The sequence below is a fragment of the Amia ocellicauda genome, chromosome 8 (assembly GCF_036373705.1).
Source record: "Amia ocellicauda isolate fAmiCal2 chromosome 8, fAmiCal2.hap1, whole genome shotgun sequence".
Lineage (NCBI taxonomy): Eukaryota > Metazoa > Chordata > Actinopteri > Amiiformes > Amiidae > Amia > Amia ocellicauda.
This window is the reverse complement of record NC_089857.1, coordinates 8781784-8795644: the sequence shown is the minus strand read 5'-3', so window position 1 is coordinate 8795644 and position 13861 is coordinate 8781784. Positions and strand designations below refer to the sequence as shown.

Genomic DNA, 13861 nt, shown 5'->3' with positions numbered 1-13861 from the left:
TCGAACTGTGATGATGGACTACCCGACTCGCCAATAATATTGGGTTCTGGTGTATTGAAATACAGGAGCTGCTGGATTTGTGTGTTTTTTTACCCCCTCACCATAGTTTGTCAAATGTTTAAACAACTGAACTTATATTCAAGGTTTGTTTCTCTTCATATGTTTTACTGGTTTACATTTGTCTCAGCAACCTGTTGAATGATTCTTCTGCTTTCAAAACAAAATGACAACAGGATGAATGCACACACTTGAAAATACAATACATGCAATGTTATGCATCATAGTGATGCAACCTCCTTTCAGTTTCATACTGCATGTCAATTGAAATCCTTACTGAAATGCACACCTTCTCAAGATTGCGCTTGACTGGCGTGTCAGGCACTCAATTACAGCTGTTTTATCAAGACAACGTGATCGTTTTGTAATATATAGTTCCGGTCTGGTGTGGCACCCCAGCTAACGCACAATGTTGCCACAACGTGGCGTGTTAGCAGGGACTGTCTGCGGCGCGCTGGTGTGTCCCGGGCTTTACAGTAGAGAGACAGTTCAACTGTAAGTATGAACGGCAGAAACGGATATTGCCTTCCCTTTAAGTAGAGCGTCAGGGACAGCCTCCCTGGCTTACGGCCATACTAGCCTGAATACGCCCGATCTCGTCCGATCTCGGAAGCTAAGCAGGCTCGTTCCTGGTCAGTACTTGGATGGGAGACCGCCTGGGAATACCTGGTGCTGTAAGCTTTTGCATCTTTTACACACCAGAGGGCGACAAATCACGAGTTTTAACTTTGGATACACGCAATTTCATCATTATTTCAGATTTGACTTCCCCAAATACACAGGCATACAATAGATCTTGTTCTCCAACGTAAACGGTCCCTAGTAACTAGGGTACATTCGTAAATAAATTGAGCATCATGGCTAGAAGTGACTAAATGTTGCCTTATCTTTCTCATCAAGAAAAGAGACAATTACAGCAACACAAAAAAGAACTCCACCGGACAAAGTTCAGTGCTCACAAGGAGCCTCATTCAACACACACGGTTCCATTCCCATTCATGCAAAGCACGAAAGTGTAAAACTTGGGAACTTACTTGAGAGCAAAGATCACATTCAATCTCATTCAAGGCACGGATGTGAATGCAACGGGATGAAATTACTGAAATGATGACTGCCCTCGAACTGTGAAGATGGACTACCCGACTTGCCAATAATATTGGGTTCTGGTGTATTGAAATACAGGAGCTGCTGGATTTGTGTGTTTTCTTACCCCCTCACCATAGTTTGTCAAATGTTTAAACAACTGAACTTATATTCAAGGTTTGTTTCTCTTCATATGTTTTACTGGTTTACATTTGTCTCAGCAACCTGTTGAATGATTCTTCTGCTTTCAAAACAAAATGACAACAGGATGAATGCACACACTTGAAAATACAATACATGCAATGTTATGCATCATAGTGATGCAACCTCCTTTCAGTTTCATACTGCATGTCAATTGAAATCCTTACTGAAATGCACACCTTCTCAAGATTGCGCTTGACTGGCGTGTCAGGCACTCAATTACAGCTGTTTTATCAAGACAATGTGTTCGTTTTGTAATATATAGTTCCGGTCTGGTGTGGCACCCCAGCTAACGCACAACGTTGCCACAATGTTGCCACAACGTGGCGTGTTAGCAGGGACTGTCTGCGGCGCGCTGGTGTGTCCCGGGCTTTAGAGTAGAGAGACAGTTCAACTGTAAGTATGAACGGCAGAAACGGATATTGCCTTCCCTTTAAGTAGAGCGTCAGGGACAGCCTCCCTGGCTTACGGCCATACTAGCCTGAATACGCCCGATCTCGTCAGATCTCGGAAGCTAAGCAGGCTTGTGCCTGGTCAGTACTTGGATGGGAGACCGCCTGGGAATACCAGGTGCTGTAAGCTTTTGCATCTTTTACACACCAGAGGGCGACAAATCACGAGTTTTAACTTTGGATACACGCAATTTCATCATTATTTCAGATTTTACTTCCCCAAATACACAGGCATACAATAGATCTTGTTCTCCAACGTAAACGGTCCCTAGTAACTAGGGTATATTCGTAAATAAATTGAGCATCATGGCTAGAAGTGACTAAATGTTGCCTAATCTTTCTCATCGAGAAATTACACAATTACAGCAACACAAAAAGGAACTCCACCGGACAAAGTTCAGTGCTCACAAGGAGCCTCATTCAACACACACGGTTCCATTCCCATTCATGCAAAGCACGAAAGTGTAAAACTTGGGAACATACTTGAGAGCAAAGATCACATTCAATCTCATTCAAGGCACGGATGTGAATGCAACGGGATGAAATTACTGAAATGATGCCTGCCCTCGAACTGTGATGATGGACTACCCGACTCGCCAATAATATTGGGTTCTGGTGTATTGAAATACAGGAGCTGCTGGATTTGTGTGTTTTCTTACCCCCTCACCATAGTTTGTCAAATGTTTAAACAACTGAACTTATATTCAAGGTTTGTTTCTCTTCATATGTTTTACTGGTTTACATTTGTCTCAGCAACCTGTTGAATGATTCTTCTGCTTTCAAAACAAAATGACAACAGGATGAATGCACACACTTGAAAATACAATACATGCAATGTTATGCATCATAGTGATGCAACCTCCTTTCAGTTTCATACTGCATGTCAATTGAAATCCTTACTGAAATGCACACCTTCTCAAGATTGCGCTTGACTGGCGTGTCAGGCACTCAATTACAGCTGTATTATCAAGACAATGTGTTCGTTTTGTAAAATATAGTTCCGGTCTGGTGTGGCACCCCAGCTAACGCACAACGTTGCCACAACGTTTCGTGTTAGCAGGGACTGCCTGCGGCGCGCTGGTGTGTCCCGGACTTTAGAGTAGAGAGACAGTTCAACTGCAAGTATGAGCGGCAGAAACGGATATTGCCTTCCCTTTAAGTAGAGCGTCAGGGACAGCCTCCCTGGCTTACGGCCATACTAGCCTGAATATGCCCGATCTCGTCCGATCTCGGAAGTCAAGCAGGCTTGGGCCTGGTCAGTACTTGGATGGGAGACCGCCTTGGAATACCAGGTGCTGTAAGCTTTTGCATCTTTTACACACCAGAGGGCGACAAATCACGAGTTTTAACTTTGGATACACGCAATTTCATCAATATTTCAGATTTTACTTCCCCAAATACACAGGCATACAATAGATCTTGTTCTCCAACGTAAACGGTCCCTAGTAACTAGGGTACATTCGTAAATAAATTGAGCATCATGGCTAGAAGTGACTAAATGTTGCCTAATCTTTCTCATCGAGAAATGACACAATTACAGCAACACAAAAAGGAACTCCACCGGACAAAGTTCAGTGCTCACAAGGAGCCTCATTCAACACACACGGTTCCATTCCCATTCATGCAAAGCACGAAAGTGTAAAACTTGGGAACATACTTGAGAGCAAAGATCACATTCAATCTCATTCAAGGCACGGATGTGAATGCAACGGGATGAAATTACTGAAATGATGCCTGCCCTCGAACTGTGATGATGGACTACCCGACTCGCCAATAATATTGGGTTCTGGTGTATTGAAATACAGGAGCTGCTGGATTTGTGTGTTTTCTTACCCCCTCACCATAGTTTGTCAAATGTTTAAACAACTGAACTTATATTCAAGGTTTGTTTCTCTTCATATGTTTTACTGGTTTACATTTGTCTCAGCAACCTCAGCAAGAATGATTCTTCTGCTTTCAAAACAAAATGACAACAGGATGAATGCACACACTTGAAAATACAATACATGCAATGTTATGCATCATAGTGATGCAACCTCCTTTCAGTTTCATACTGCATGTCAATTGAAATCCTTACTGAAATGCACACCTTCTCAAGATTGCGCTTGACTGGCGTGTCAGGCACTCAATTACAGCTGTATTATCAAGACAATGTGTTCGTTTTGTAATATATAGTTCCGGTCTGGTGTGGCACCCCAGCTAACGCACAACGTTGCCACAACGTTTCGTGTTAGCAGGGACTGTCTGCGGCGCGCTGGTGTGTCCCGGACTTTAGAGTAGAGAGACAGTTCAACTGCAAGTATGAGCGGCAGAAACGGATATTGCCTTCCCTTTAAGTAGAGCGTCAGGGACAGCCTCCCTGGCTTACGGCCATACTAGCCTGAATACGCCCGATCTCGTCCGATCTCGGAAGCTAAGCAGGCTCGGGCCTGGTCAGTACTTGGATGGGAGACCGCCTGGGAATACCAGGTGCTGTAAGCTTTTGCATCTTTTACACACCAGAGGGCGACAAATCACGAGTTTTAACTTTGGATACACGCAATTTCATCATTATTTCACATTTGACTTCCCCAAATACACAGGCATACAATATATCTTGTTCTCCAACGTAAACGGTCCCTAGTAACTAGGGTACATTCGTAAATAAATTGAGCATCATGGCTAGAAGTGACTAAATGTTGCCTAATCTTTCTCATCGAGAAATGACACAATTACAGCAACACAAAAAGGAACTCCACCGGACAAAGTTCAGTGCTCACAAGGAGCCTCATTCAACACACACGGTTCCATTCCCATTCATGCAAAGCACGAAAGTGTAAAACTTGGGAACATACTTGAGAGCAAAGATCACATTCAATCTCATTCAAGGCACGGATGTGAATGCAACGGGATGAAATTACTGAAATGATGCCTGCCCTCGAACTGTGATGATGGACTACCCGACTCGCCAATAATATTGGGTTCTGGTGTATTGAAATACAGGAGCTGCTGGATTTGTGTGTTTTCTTACCCCCTCACCATAGTTTGTCAAATGTTTAAACAACTGAACTTATATTCAAGGTTTGTTTCTCTTCATATGTTTTACTGGTTTACATTTGTCTCAGCAACCTCAGCAAGAATGATTCTTCTGCTTTCAAAACAAAATGACAACAGGATGAATGCACACACTTGAAAATACAATACATGCAATGTTATGCATCATAGTGATACAACCTCCTTTCAGTTTCATACTGCATGTCAATTGAAATCCTTACTGAAATGCACACCTTCTCAAGATTGCGCTTGACTGGCGTGTCAGGCACTCAATTACAGCTGTATTATCAAGACAATGTGTTCGTTTTGTAATATATAGTTCCGGTCTGGTGTGGCACCCCAGCTAACGCACAACGTTGCCACAACGTTTCGTGTTAGCAGGGACTGTCTGCGGCGCGCTGGTGTGTCCCGGGCTTTAGAGTAGAGAGACAGTTCAACTGTAAGTATGAACGGCAGAAACGGATATTGCCTTCCCTTTAAGTAGCGCGTCAGGGACAGCCTCCCTGGCTTACGGCCATACTAGCCTGAATACGCCCGATCTCGTCCGATCTCGGAAGCTAAGCAGGCTCGGGCCTGGTCAGTACTTGGATGGGAGACCCCCTGGGAATACCAGGTGCTGTAAGCTTTTGCATCTTTTACACACCAAAGGGCGACAAATCACGAGTTTTAACTTTGGATACACGCAATTTCATCATTATTTCAGATTTGACTTCCCCAAATACACAGGCATACAATAGATCTTGTTCTCCAACGTAAACGGTCCCTAGTAACTAGTGTACATTCGTAAATAAATTGAGCATCATGGCTAGAAGTGACTAAATGTTGCCTAATCTTTCTCATCGAGAAATGACACAATTACACCAACACAAAAAGGAACTCCACCGGACAAAGTTCAGTGCTCACAAGGAGCCTCATTCAACACACACGGTTCCATTCCCATTCATGCAAAGCACGAAAGTGTAAAACTTGGGAAAATACTTGAGAGCAAAGATCACATTCAATCTCATTCAAGGCACGGATGTGAATGCAACGGGATGAAATTACTGAAATGATGCCTGCCCTCGAACTGTGATGATGGACTACCCGACTCGCCAATAATATTGGGTTCTGGTGTATTGAAATACAGGAGCTGCTGGATTTGTGTGTTTTCTTACCCCCTCACCATAGTTTGTCAAATGTTTAAACAACTGAACTTATATTCAAGGTTTGTTTCTCTTCATATGTTTTACTGGTTTACATTTGTCTCAGCAACCTGTTGAATGATTCTTCTGCTTTCAAAACAAAATGACAACAGGATGAATGTACACACTTGAAAATACAATACATGCAATGTTATGCATCATAGTGATGCAACCTCATTTCAGTTTCATACTGCATGTCAATTGAAATCCTTACTGAAATGCACACCTTCTCAAGATTGCGCTTGACTGCCGTGTCAGGCACTCAATTACAGCTGTTTTATCAAGACAATGTGTTCGTTTTGTAAAATATAGTTCCGGTCTGGTGTGGCACCCCAGCTAACGCACAACGTTGCCACAACGTTTCGTGTTAGCAGGGACTGCCTGCGGCGCGCTGGTGTGTCCCGGACTTTAGAGTAGAGAGACAGTTCAACTGCAAGTATGAGCGGCAGAAACGGATATTGCCTTCCCTTTAAGTAGAGCGTCAGGGACAGCCTCCCTGGCTTACGGCCATACTAGCCTGAATACGCCCGATCTCGTCCGATCTCGGAAGTCAAGCAGGCTTGGGCCTGGTCAGTACTTGGATGGGAGACCTCCTTGGAATACCAGGTGCTGTAAGCTTTTGCATCTTTTACACACCAGAGGGCGACAAATCACGAGTTTTAACTTTGGATACACGCAATTTCATCAATATTTCAGATTTTACTTCCCCAAATACACAGGCATACAATAGATCTTGTTCTCCAACGTAAACGGTCCCTAGTAACTAGGGTACATTCGTAAATAAATTGAGCATCATGGCTAGAAGTGACTAAATGTTGCCTAATCTTTCTCATCGAGAAATGACACAATTACAGCAACACAAAAAGGAACTCCACCGGACAAAGTTCAGTGCTCACAAGGAGCCTCATTCAACACACACGGTTCCATTCCCATTCATGCAAAGCACGAAAGTGTAAAACTTGGGAACATACTTGAGAGCAAAGATCACATTCAATCTCATTCAAGGCACGGATGTGAATGCAACGGGATGAAATTACTGAAATGATGCCTGCCCTCGAACTGTGATGATGGACTACCCGACTCGCCAATAATATTGGGTTCTGGTGTATTGAAATACAGGAGCTGCTGGATTTGTGTGTTTTCTTACCCCCTCACCATAGTTTGTCAAATGTTTAAACAACTGAACTTATATTCAAGGTTTGTTTCTCTTCATATGTTTTACTGGTTTACATTTGTCTCAGCAACCTCAGCAAGAATGATTCTTCTGCTTTCAAAACAAAATGACAACAGGATGAATGCACACACTTGAAAATACAATACATGCAATGTTATGCATCATAGTGATGCAACCTCCTTTCAGTTTCATACTGCATGTCAATTGAAATCCTTACTGAAATGCACACCTTCTCAAGATTGCGCTTGACTGGCGTGTCAGGCACTCAATTACAGCTGTATTATCAAGACAATGTGTTCGTTTTGTAATATATAGTTCCGGTCTGGTGTGGCACCCCAGCTAACGCACAACGTTGCCACAACGTTTCGTGTTAGCAGGGACTGTCTGCGGCGCGCTGGTGTGTCCCGGACTTTAGAGTAGAGAGACAGTTCAACTGCAAGTATGAGCGGCAGAAACGGATATTGCCTTCCCTTTAAGTAGAGCGTCAGGGACAGCCTCCCTGGCTTACGGCCATACTAGCCTGAATACGCCCGATCTCGTCCGATCTCGGAAGCTAAGCAGGCTCGGGCCTGGTCAGTACTTGGATGGGAGACCGCCTGGGAATACCAGGTGCTGTAAGCTTTTGCATCTTTTACACACCAGAGGGCGACAAATCACGAGTTTTAACTTTGGATACACGCAATTTCATCATTATTTCACATTTGACTTCCCCAAATACACAGGCATACAATAGATCTTGTTCTCCAACGTAAACGGTCCCTAGTAACTAGGGTACATTCGTAAATAAATTGAGCATCATGGCTAGAAGTGACTAAATGTTGCCTAATCTTTCTCATCGAGAAATGACACAATTACAGCAACACAAAAAGGAACTCCACCGGACAAAGTTCAGTGCTCACAAGGAGCCTCATTCAACACACACGGTTCCATTCCCATTCATGCAAAGCACGAAAGTGTAAAACTTGGGAACATACTTGAGAGCAAAGATCACATTCAATCTCATTCAAGGCACGGATGTGAATGCAACGGGATGAAATTACTGAAATGATGCCTGCCCTCGAACTGTGATGATGGACTACCCGACTCGCCAATAATATTGGGTTCTGGTGTATTGAAATACAGGAGCTGCTGGATTTGTGTGTTTTCTTACCCCCTCACCATAGTTTGTCAAATGTTTAAACAACTGAACTTATATTCAAGGTTTGTTTCTCTTCATATGTTTTACTGGTTTACATTTGTCTCAGCAACCTCAGCAAGAATGATTCTTCTGCTTTCAAAACAAAATGACAACAGGATGAATGCACACACTTGAAAATACAATACATGCAATGTTATGCATCATAGTGATGCAACCTCCTTTCAGTTTCATACTGCATGTCAATTGAAATCCTTACTGAAATGCACACCTTCTCAAGATTGCGCTTGACTGGCGTGTCAGGCACTCAATTACAGCTGTATTATCAAGACAATGTGTTCGTTTTGTAATATATAGTTCCGGTCTGGTGTGGCACCCCAGCTAACGCACAACGTTGCCACAACGTTTCGTGTTAGCAGGGACTGTCTGCGGCGCGCTGGTGTGTCCCGGGCTTTAGAGTAGAGAGACAGTTCAACTGTAAGTATGAACGGCAGAAACGGATATTGCCTTCCCTTTAAGTAGCGCGTCAGGGACAGCCTCCCTGGCTTACGGCCATACTAGCCTGAATACGCCCGATCTCGTCCGATCTCGGAAGCTAAGCAGGCTCGGGCCTGGTCAGTACTTGGATGGGAGACCCCCTGGGAATACCAGGTGCTGTAAGCTTTTGCATCTTTTACACACCAAAGGGCGACAAATCACGAGTTTTAACTTTGGATACACGCAATTTCATCATTATTTCAGATTTGACTTCCCCAAATACACAGGCATACAATAGATCTTGTTCTCCAACGTAAACGGTCCCTAGTAACTAGTGTACATTCGTAAATAAATTGAGCATCATGGCTAGAAGTGACTAAATGTTGCCTAATCTTTCTCATCGAGAAATGACACAATTACACCAACACAAAAAGGAACTCCACCGGACAAAGTTCAGTGCTCACAAGGAGCCTCATTCAACACACACGGTTCCATTCCCATTCATGCAAAGCACGAAAGTGTAAAACTTGGGAACATACTTGAGAACAAAGATCACATTCAATCTCATTCAAGGCACGGATGTGAATGCAACGGGATGAAATTACTGAAATGATGCCTGCCCTCGAACTGTGATGATGGACTACCCGACTCGCCAATAATATTGGGTTCTGGTGTATTGAAATACAGGAGCTGCTGGATTTGTGTGTTTTCTTACCCCCTCACCATAGTTTGTCAAATGTTTAAACAACTGAACTTATATTCAAGGTTTGTTTCTCTTCATATGTTTTACTGGTTTACATTTGTCTCAGCAACCTGTTGAATGATTCTTCTGCTTTCAAAACAAAATGACAACAGGATGAATGCACACACTTGAAAATACAATACATGCAATGTTATGCATCATAGTGATGCAACCTCCTTTCAGTTTCATACTGCATGTCAATTGAAATCCTTACTGAAATGCACACCTTCACAAGATTGCGCTTGACTGGCGTGTCAGGCACTCAATTACAGCTGTATTATCAAGACAATGTGTTCGTTTTGTAAAATATAGTTCCGGTCTGGTGTGGCACCCCAGCTAACGCACAACGTTGCCACAATGTTGCCACAACGTGGCGTGTTAGCAGGGACTGTCTGCGGCGCGCTGGTGTGTCCCGGGCTTTAGAGTAGAGAGACAGTTCAACTGTAAGTATGAACGGCAGAAACGGATATTGCCTTCCCTTTAAGTAGAGCGTCAGGGACAGCCTCCCTGGCTTACGGCCATACTAGCCTGAATACGCCCGATCTCGTCAGATCTCGGAAGCTAAGCAGGCTCGTGCCTGGTCAGTACTTGGATGGGAGACCGCCTGGGAATACCAGGTGCTGTAAGCTTTTGCATCTTTTACACTCCAGAGGGCGACAAATCACGAGTTTTAACTTTGGATACACGCAATTTCATCATTATTTCAGATTTGACTTCCCCAAATACACAGGCATACAATAGATCTTGTTCTCCAACGTAAACGGTCCCTAGTAACTAGGGTACATTCGTAAATAAATTGAGCATCATGGCTAGAAGTGACTAAATGTTGCCTAATCTTTCTCATCGAGAAATGACACAATTACAGCAACACAAAAAGGAACTCCACCGGACAAAGTTCAGTGCTCACAAGGAGCCTCATTCAACACACACGGTTCCATTCCCATTCATGCAAAGCACGAAAGTGTAAAACTTGGGAACATACTTGAGAGCAAAGATCACATTCAATCTCATTCAAGGCACGGATGTGAATGCAACGGGATGAAATTACTGAAATGATGCCTGCCCTCGAACTGTGATGATGGACTACCCGACTCGCCAATAATATTGGGTTCTGGTGTATTGAAATACAGGAGCTGCTGGATTTGTGTGTTTTCTTACCCCCTCACCATAGTTTGTCAAATGTTTAAACAACTGAACTTATATTCAAGGTTTGTTTCTCTTCATATGTTTTACTGGTTTACATTTGTCTCAGCAACCTGTTGAATGATTCTTCTGCTTTCAAAACAAAATGACAACAGGATGAATGCACACACTTGAAAATACAATACATGCAATGTTATGCATCATAGTGATGCAACCTCCTTTCAGTTTCATACTGCATGTCAATTGAAATCCTTACTGAAATGCACACCTTCTCAAGATTGCGCTTGACTGGCGTGTCAGGCACTCAATTACAGCTGTTTTATCAAGAGAATGTGTTCGTTTTGTAATATATAGTTCCGGTCTGGTGTGGCACCCCAGCTAACGCACAACGTTGCCACAATGTTGCCACAACGTGGCGTGTTAGCAGGGACTGTCTGCGGTGCGCTGGTGTGTCCCGGGCTTTAGAGTAGAGAGACAGTTCAACTGTAAGTATGAACGGCAGAAACGGATATTGCCTTCCCTTTAAGTAGAGCGTCAGGGACAGACTTCCTGGCTTACGGCCATACTAGCCTGAATACGCCCGATCTCGTCCGATCTCGGAAGCTAAGCAGGCTCGGGCCTGGTCAGTACTTGCATGGGAGACCGCCTGGGAATACCAGGTGCTGTAGGCTTTGGCATCTTTTACACACCAGAGGGCGACAAATCACGAGTTTTAACTTTGGATACACGCAATTTCATCATTATTTCAGATTTGACTTCCCCAAATACACAGGCATACAATAGATCTTGTTCTCCAACGTAAACGGTCCCTAGTAACTAGGGTACATTCGTAAATAAATTGAGCATCATGGCTAGAAGTGACTAAATGTTGCCTAATCTTTCTCATCGAGAAATGACACAATTACAGCAACACAAAAAGGAACTCCACCGGACAAAGTTCAGTGCTCACAAGGAGCCTCATTCAACACACACGGTTCCATTCCCATTCATGCAAAGCACGAAAGTGTAAAACTTGGGAACATACTTGAGAGCAAAGATCACATTCAATCTCATTCAAGGCACGGATGTGAATGCAACGGGATGAAATTACTGAAATGATGCCTGCCCTCGAACTGTGAAGATGGACTACACGACTCGCCAATAATATTGGGTTCTGGTGTATTGAAATACAGGAGCTGCTGGATTTGTGTGTTTTCTTACCCCCTCACCATAGTTTGTCAAATGTTTAAACAACTGAACTTATATTCAAGGTTTGTTTCTCTTCATATGTTTTACTGGTTTACATTTGTCTCAGCAACCTGTTGAATGATTCTTCTGCTTTCAAAACAAAATGACAACAGGATGAATGCACACACTTGAAAATACAATACATGCAATGTTATGCATCATAGTGATGCAACCTCCTTTCAGTTTCATACTGCATGTCAATTGAAATCCTTACTGAAATGCACACCTTCTCAAGATTGCGCTTGACTGGCGTGTCAGGCACTCAATTACAGCTGTTTTATCAAGAGAATGTGTTCGTTTTGTAATATATAGTTCCGGTCTGGTGTGGCACCCCAGCTAACGCACAACGTTGCCACAACGTTTCGTGTTAGCAGGGACTGTCTGCGGCGTGCTGGTGTGTCCCGGACTTTAGAGTAGAGAGACAGTTCAACTGCAAGTATGAGCGGCAGAAACGGATATTGCCTTCCCTTTAAGTAGAGCGTCAGGGACAGCCTCCCTGGCTTACGGCCATACTAGCCTGAATACGCCCGATCTCGTCTGATCTCGGAAGCTAAGCAGGCTCGGGCCTGGTCAGTACTTGTATGGGAGACCACCTGGGAATACCAGGTGCTGTAAGCTTTTGCATCTTTTACACACCAGAGGGCGACAAATCACGAGTTTTAACTTTGGATACACGCAATTTCATCATTATTTCAGATTTGACTTCCCCAAATACACAGGCATACAATAGATCTTGTTCTCCAACGTAAACGGTCCCTAGTAACTAGGGTACATTCGTAAATAAATTGAGCATCATGGCTAGAAGTGACTAAATGTTGCCTAATCTTTCTCATCGAGAAATGACACAATTACAGCAACACAAAAAGGAACTCCACCGGACAAAGTTCAGTGCTCACAAGGAGCCTCATTCAACACACACGGTTCCATTCCCATTCATGCAAAGCACGAAAGTGTAAAACTTGGGAACATACTTGAGAGCAAAGATCACATTCAATCTCATTCAAGGCACGAATGTGAATGCAACGGGATGAAATTACTGAAATGATGCCTGCCCTCGAACTGTGATGATGGACTACCCGACTCGCCAATAATATTGGGTTCTGGTGTATTGAAATACAGGAGCTGCTGGATTTGTGTGTTTTCTAACCCCCTCACCATAGTTTGTCAAATGTTTAAACAACTGAACTTATATTCAAGGTTTGTTTCTCTTCATATGTTTTACTGGTTTACATTTGTCTCAGCAACCTGTTGAATGATTCTTCTGCTTTCAAAACAAAATGACAACAGGATGAATGCACACACTTGAAAATACAATACATGCAATGTTATGCATCATAGTGATGCAACCTCCTTTCAGTTTCATACTGCATGTCAATTGAAATCCTTACTGAAATGCACACCTTCTCAAGATTGCGCTTGACTGGCGTGTCAGGCACTCAATTACAGCTGTTTTATCAAGAGAATGTGTTCGTTTTGTAATATATAGTTCCGGTCTGGTGTGGCACCCCAGCTAACGCACAACGTTGCCACAATGTTGCCACAACGTGGCGTGTTAGCAGGGACTGTCTGCGGCGCGCTGGTGTGTCCCGGGCTTTAGAGTAGAGAGACAGTTCAACTGTAAGTATGAACAGCAGAAACGGATATTGCCTTCCCTTTAAGTAGAGCGTCAGGGACAGCCTTCCTGGCTTACGGCCATACTAGCCTGAATACGCCCGATCTCGTCCGATCTCGGAAGCCAAGCAGGCTCGGGCCTGGTCAGTACTTGGATGGGAGACCGCCTGGGAATACCAGGTGCTGTAAGCTTTTGCATCTTTTACACACCAGAGGGCGACAAATCACGAGTTTTAACTTTGGATACACGCAATTTCATCATTATTTCAGATTTGACTTCCCCAAATACACAGGCATACAATAGATCTTGTTCTCCAACGTAAACGGTCCCTAGTAACTAGGGTA

The 13861-nt window shown here is 43.5% G+C and overlaps 12 non-coding genes across 12 annotated transcripts; all 12 read left to right on the top strand.

Annotated features, from left to right (window-relative positions):
* Window positions 1–619: 619 nt before the first annotated feature.
* LOC136757316 (5S ribosomal RNA) lies at window positions 620–738 on the top strand. Its single transcript, XR_010819349.1, has one exon. It is a non-coding gene; the product is annotated as a 5S ribosomal RNA (ribosomal RNA).
* Window positions 739–1804: 1066 nt separating this feature from the next.
* Window positions 1805–1923, top strand: LOC136756807 (5S ribosomal RNA). Its single transcript, XR_010818866.1, has one exon. It is a non-coding gene; the product is annotated as a 5S ribosomal RNA (ribosomal RNA).
* A 1055-nt stretch (window positions 1924–2978) lies between these two features.
* LOC136756805 (5S ribosomal RNA) lies at window positions 2979–3097 on the top strand. Its single transcript, XR_010818864.1, has one exon. It is a non-coding gene; the product is annotated as a 5S ribosomal RNA (ribosomal RNA).
* A 1058-nt stretch (window positions 3098–4155) lies between these two features.
* On the top strand, window positions 4156–4274 carry LOC136757989 (5S ribosomal RNA). The gene has a single exon (XR_010819798.1). It is a non-coding gene; the product is annotated as a 5S ribosomal RNA (ribosomal RNA).
* A 1058-nt stretch (window positions 4275–5332) lies between these two features.
* On the top strand, window positions 5333–5451 carry LOC136755834 (5S ribosomal RNA). The gene has a single exon (XR_010817944.1). It is a non-coding gene; the product is annotated as a 5S ribosomal RNA (ribosomal RNA).
* Window positions 5452–6506: 1055 nt separating this feature from the next.
* Window positions 6507–6625, top strand: LOC136756111 (5S ribosomal RNA). Its single transcript, XR_010818214.1, has one exon. It is a non-coding gene; the product is annotated as a 5S ribosomal RNA (ribosomal RNA).
* A 1058-nt stretch (window positions 6626–7683) lies between these two features.
* Window positions 7684–7802, top strand: LOC136757988 (5S ribosomal RNA). The gene has a single exon (XR_010819797.1). It is a non-coding gene; the product is annotated as a 5S ribosomal RNA (ribosomal RNA).
* Window positions 7803–8860: 1058 nt separating this feature from the next.
* On the top strand, window positions 8861–8979 carry LOC136755833 (5S ribosomal RNA). Its single transcript, XR_010817943.1, has one exon. It is a non-coding gene; the product is annotated as a 5S ribosomal RNA (ribosomal RNA).
* Window positions 8980–10045: 1066 nt separating this feature from the next.
* Window positions 10046–10164, top strand: LOC136757016 (5S ribosomal RNA). The gene has a single exon (XR_010819065.1). It is a non-coding gene; the product is annotated as a 5S ribosomal RNA (ribosomal RNA).
* A 1066-nt stretch (window positions 10165–11230) lies between these two features.
* Window positions 11231–11349, top strand: LOC136756738 (5S ribosomal RNA). The gene has a single exon (XR_010818801.1). It is a non-coding gene; the product is annotated as a 5S ribosomal RNA (ribosomal RNA).
* A 1055-nt stretch (window positions 11350–12404) lies between these two features.
* LOC136756479 (5S ribosomal RNA) lies at window positions 12405–12523 on the top strand. Its single transcript, XR_010818560.1, has one exon. It is a non-coding gene; the product is annotated as a 5S ribosomal RNA (ribosomal RNA).
* Window positions 12524–13589: 1066 nt separating this feature from the next.
* Window positions 13590–13708, top strand: LOC136756171 (5S ribosomal RNA). The gene has a single exon (XR_010818272.1). It is a non-coding gene; the product is annotated as a 5S ribosomal RNA (ribosomal RNA).
* The last annotated feature ends 153 nt before the right edge of the window (window positions 13709–13861 follow it).